The sequence below is a fragment of the Anser brachyrhynchus genome (genome assembly GCF_964034855.1).
Source record: "Anser brachyrhynchus genome assembly, chromosome: 1".
NCBI classification, from domain to species: Eukaryota; Metazoa; Chordata; class Aves; order Anseriformes; family Anatidae; genus Anser; species Anser brachyrhynchus.
In genome coordinates this window covers 186,530,791-186,536,974 of record NC_137694.1, presented here as the reverse complement: position 1 = coordinate 186,536,974, position 6,184 = coordinate 186,530,791, and positions in this window count along the sequence as shown.

Below are 6,184 nucleotides of genomic sequence, written 5' to 3'. Positions count from 1 at the left end.
TAGCTCTGAGGTTTCTCTAGAAATTTGTTGCATGTCGTAGTTTCCAGTGCAAAAATTATCAGGGAATTCAACCTCTGGCCTACCTGCTCTTCACTCTCTTCCTACTGGCAGGAAACACAGAACGACCCGGAGGAGAGAGGAGCTGTGCGTAAAGCAGGGAGTTCCTCTCTTCAAGCAATGATGAGGATGACATTTGTTAGAGTACGAAGTGGCACGCAAACGATGAGGGTGGCATACGAGGTTAGGGCTGGTAGAGGTGATAGGTTGGGCTCAGGTAACAAGATGATACTGAATTATGTGAGTACATGCAAGACTTAAAAGTAATTGAAGAACAGTTTTATGAAGAAAAGTAGTACTCGGATACTTTTTTAAACAGTGTTACAAGTCAGTATGAAGTCTCTCTCTTTTTTGTTAAGCATGCAGGTGGTTAGACACCGGCACATTTTGTCCAGGCAGGCTGTGTATCCTCCATCATCAGGGTGTGCAGAACTCAGCTGGACAACTTGGTGTAGCTTCAAAACTGGCTGTGCTTTGAGCAGAGAGTTGGACTAGATGACCTTCAGAGATGCCTTCAAGACTAATTTTTTTTTCCATGATTCTGTGAAATAAATATTGGTCTCATCCTTCAAACAAATAGGAAAAAATGCAAAAAATCAAAATAGTGGCCTTCAGTGGATTCCTAAAGAAGAATAGGAACAACATATAATTCTTCGTCTCAGAGCTCTCCTACTTCAGTTTGGTTCCTTCTTAAACAAGTGGTTTAATCAGAATGTAGAAATAGATTAATTAAATTAGCTGAAAGACTGCTGAAACACAGGTTAATCTTGAGAAGATGTAAGTCATGAGATGATAGACTTTTTTTTTTGTACCTGTAAGAGCATAAGCTGCAAGTAGTTTATATAGATCGCTTGAGAGGATGCCTCCTAAAGAGAAAAAAGTATATAATTTATCTCAGTCAGTAGAGAGCTCAGCATTTTCAGTAGTTCAGCATTTTCTAGCAACAGGCCTAAATAACCTCTTTTATAGAATCATAGAATATCCTGAGTTGGAAGGGACACACAAGGACCATTGAGTCCAACTCCTGGCTCCACACAGGACCACCCAAAAATCAGACCCTATGTCTGAGAACATTGTCCAAACACGTCTTGAACTCCAGCAGGCTCCGTGCCATGACCACTGCCCTGGGGAGCCTGTCCCAGTGACCGACCACCCTCTGGGTGCAGAACCTTTCCCTAACACCCAGCCTGACCCTCCCCTGTCCCAGCTCCATGCCGTTCCCTCGGCTCCTTTTACCAACATTGTCTTGAGGAAGCAGCCCTCATTAGGCCTAAGTATTGATTAAGGACACAGTAGCATCACAGGAGAGAGGGATGAGCTGAACAGATGCAAGTCGAAGCTGCCTGGCTACATGTTCTGGAGTTATCAGAAACATGGGCACATCCACAGTGACAAAGTTTCCTTCTGCACAGATTCCCTCTGCCATATCGGGCTCTCTTACAAAGCAGGTTTTATTGGCTGAAAGTGGATATAAGCCCCTGTACTTTTGCTTTATGTCAGAATTTGCATGGATAGAGGACTGAATCTCAGTTGCTCACCTGTAGCTGTAGAAGTAAGCTGCTTTTGCGTGACCTGAATCTGCAAAAATTAGACCTTGTGTTTATTCTGTGACAGTCTTCACCCTCATTTGCAAATGGTAACTTGGTTTGTGGTGAGCTGTATGTTTAGAGATTTCAATTGAAACAACCACCGTGCACTTGCTTAATTTATGTCTTCACAAAAATCACTTTCTCCAAATCTCACCTTTTTTATTCTTTAATTACAAATAAATGTTTTAAATCAGCTAGGCAATATGTATATATTGTCTATGTATATATTTATGTGTATGAGTGTGTATATATATATCGAAGTTATTTAAAACCTCATCCAACAGTAAAGTCATTGAGGGATCCCAAACTGATCCGCAAAAGTTAGCAAACATGGGGTATGTGAGGCTATAAATAAAATATGCCAAAATTCTCCAGAACCACTTGCTGGTATATAAATGAACTTGACTGACATACACCAAGTGCCAGTATGACAGTAACCTGGTTAAACATCTGATGGGAATCATGCTGTGTAGACACAGTGCTTTTAGTCAGCAGCCCCCGAAACACTGGTGGAAGCACAATAAATCACTGTTGTGTGCATACAACTGAATATTAAATTATTGCACTGCTTATAATAGTAAAAAAAAATGTGTTAGATGAGTAGAAAATCTTACTTGTAGTCGATTAGCTTTTTTTTGCCTTTTTTTTTTTTTTTTCTGCCTTCAAACCCCGTAATGCTTTGAAGACAATTTGTCCTCAAGCAAAGTGAGGAAATGGTAATAACAGCTGGTATTACAGCTTTTGAAATTGTGCTGGCTACTGACCTCTGAGTGAACTGGCAGTTTTTTGAGGTGCAAGAACCGCCTTTGGCGTGTATGCACAATGTTGATAGACCTCAAGTACGAGCAGAGGTTATACACATAGCAGCCTAGACAGCAGATGGGTGTGAAACAGCTGGAAAAGGCAGCTGGCTCCCGAGGGGCTCTCATCTGGAGCACCACACTCCCAAATAAGGATTGGATTTACCTGGCTGTATGGCCCTGGGAAGGAAGAGGCCGGACCCTTTCGAAGATAAAGGCGGAGATCCAGATATCAGCTGTGAATTGGTTTTGGCCGTTTGCCAGGCTGCAGCCACCTTGAGCATGAATTTTTATTGCATTTCCCTCTGAGCAGTCCTTTGCATGTGTGTAGTCATGAAATGTGTTCTCCCTAAGTCGCATTTTCTGTAAGCACAGAAAGCCTAGTCCATCTTAGGTGACCCCAGATTTAACATTCCTGCTGTCAGAGATGCTACAAGCATGCTCTTCAGGCCAAGGCTAAGTTTTCTGGAGAGGGGTTGAAGTGCCCTTGGAGGGTCTGCTGTGATGGATATAGCTGTGTTGGAACTAGGCAGGCAGATGATGGGCTGGCTTAAGTCAAGTGAAAGTTCAGTTTGTTAATTCAGCATTACAAGAAGTAAATTGACGAAAATGGTCAGAAGAGAGTACTACCAGGAAAATACCTGGCTCTTCAAAGACTAGTGGCAACAAAGCTTTTCTCTTGGGTCATATATAGCTAAATGTGTGCCTGCTGTGACAGGTCACAGTAAAGCTGGGCATCACACTACTCTAGTTATTCACACATTGCTTACAATGTTGAGATGCTGTTTGTTCAGCTCAGAACATTAGATAGCAGCTATATGTTGCCCAGAATCAGAAGAATGATTTGACATACGTACTGTCAGATCACAGAAAATAGCTGAGGTGGTGAAATAGATTTCTTCTTTTTGCACCAAAGGTGCAAAGCATGCTGCTGACAAAAAAAGAGGACAATGACTGTGAACTTCACAAGTCTGGGAGTAAAATGTTATGCAATGATTAAATAAATCTGAATTATGCATTTTATTAATTCATGCTTTTTTTTGGGGGGGGTGGGCGAAGGGAGGGCTATACAGAAAATTAAAAATGCAGATTAGGAAGCAATGTATCTCACACTGTATCCATAATTAAACATTTTATTAATGCTCTTGATGTCTGGGAGAAACAGATGTTCACACACTGTTTTCACTTCCCCGTAAAATAATTTTTCTGGCAACATGAAAGCTAACTTTTTGTTTTTCTTCTGCCTTTTGTAGCCAACACCACCATCAAGCCGTAATGTGTAAAACTGAAAAATATGCATAGGCCTAGTGATGGGAAGCCTTGCTTTATCTGTTGTTTCTCAATGGCCAATGGAGTGGTTTCAGCATCTCTGATAAATTGAGTTATTCATTTTATGGTATATAGTCTCTTCATCTTTTAATAGGAAGCTGTAATTTTCAGTCAGCTGTGTGTGTGTGTCTGTATGTGCACAAAAGCACTAAACTTCAAAGTATGCTATTCCAAAAATGACATTGGCAGAATTAGGGCCTTGTGATATATTACATGTCAGAGCAACTGTCGTCAAGATTTTGTTACAGAAAGCATGGGGGAACATCTGTTTTCCTAACGATTTAGGTGAAGCAGTCTGGAGCCCTGCATGTGGCAGTTCTGTCTGTTCTTCATGTAGTCCTAACCTTTCGTGATTTGAAATGGAGGCTGATCTCCTGCTGCTTGAACTAAGGATGGATCTGAGGGCTGTTATTCCAGAAGCAGCAACAGGGGTTTTTGCATTTTCCTTTGAGGAATCTGGTGAGATTTTGGACTTGACTATTCTGTGATCTGGTCCTGTGCAGGGATCTATGTCATATTGCGTGTCTTGTTTGGTAAGGATATAGGAAACACACTAGCTATGAGACATCTGCTTACGTAGATTTCCTCTCCTTTTACATTTAAGATTTGTCTATCTTTGAGTAGGTTTTTCAGTACTGGGGCCAGTCCTCTTTAATATCTTTATCAATGACCTGGATGAGGGGATCGAGTGCACCCTCAGTAAGTTTGCAGATGACACTAAGTTAGGTGCGTGTGTCGATCTGCTCGAGGGTAGGAAGGTGCTGCAGGAGGATCTGGATAGGCTGGACCGATGGGCTGAGGTCAACTGTATGAAGTTCAACAAGGCCAAGTGCCGGGTCCTGCACCTGGGGCGTAACAACCCCAAGCAGAGCTACAGGCTGGGAGATGAGTGGCTGGAAAGCTGCCTGGCCGAGAAGGACCTGGGAGTATTGGTTGATAGTCGACTGAATATGAGCCAGCAGTGTGCCCAGGTGGCCAAGAAGGCCAACAGCATCCTGGCCTGTATAAGAAACAGCGTGGCCAGCAGGTCTAGGGAAGTGATTGTCCCCCTGTACTCGGCTCTGGTGAGGCCGCACCTCGAGTACTGTGTTCAGTTTTGGGCCCCTCGCTACAAGAAGGACATGGACGTGCTCGAGAGAGTCCAGAGAAGGGCAACGAAGCTGGTGAGGGTTCTGGAGAACAAGTCTTACGAGGAGCGGCTGAGAGAGCTGGGATTGTTCAGCCTGGAGAAGAGGAGGCTCAGGGGCGACCTCATTGCTCTCTATAGGTACCTTAAAGGAGGCTGTAGAGAGGTGGGGTCTATTCTCCCACGTGCCCGGTGACAGGACAAGGGGGAATGGGGTAAAGTTGGGCCAGGGGAGGTTTAGGTTGGATATTAGGAGGAACTTCTTTACTGAAAGGATTGTTAGGCATTGGAATGGGCTGCCCAGGGAAGTGGTTGAGTCACCATCCCTGGAGGTCTTTAAGAGGCGTTTAGAAGTTGAACTTAGTGATATGGTTTAGCGGAGGACTTGTTAGTGTTAGATTAGAGGTTGGACTCCGTGATCTTTGAGGTCTCTTCCAACCTAGACGATTCTTTGACTCTGTGATTCTGTGATTATGCTCTGTACAGTGTGTGGAAATGTGCTGTGGAAATCAGTTCTTCTACTTCTGAGTCTAGGTGCTCAGCCATCCATGGCCCTCTCTCGGTCAGGGTAAGAGCTACACATGTCTTCAGTCTCTTGGTCCTTTGGTTACCCAAAGAGGAGCTGAGAAGGGTGCTAGGTGGATCAACATCTTGAGCATGAAAGGATATGCATCCAAAAGTGCCTCCATATAGCCAAAGGCAGAACTCAGACAGTACAGTTTGTTCAATTGACACCCTATAGAAACAGTTTTGGAACAATTCATGGATCAAATATAATAAAAGATGTTTGTTAGACAAAGTGTTTTTTTTTGTAGAAATCCTGACCTTTTATAGGTGAATCTCAAACTGGAGCGAAGATCTAGACTTCAATTTACAAATGTGTGGTTTTAAATTGTTCGTATTAGTTGTGCCATTCACCTAAAGTCAAGTATACCCCTTTGAAAAATAAGATCGCACATTTGTGTGGGATAGCATTTTGTAATATTATATTATTACTTTAATAATAAACGGTGCCTACATATTTTTCAATTAACAGAATTGCAATCGGATTATTTTTTTTTATCCCTATCCCACTCTAGTCGAAACCAAAACTGAGAAAGTACTTAAAGCAGAACTGAAGACATACTGTCACTGCATAGCTAGATGGCAGCATTCACATTGCGTTGAGAAAAGCAATCTTATTTCAAAGATGGTCAGAAAAATCTGCCTTCTTTGTAACAACTGGACGACATACTCCTATTTTGAAATGTGCTGGATAAGAATGTCTGAATACCTGAAACATC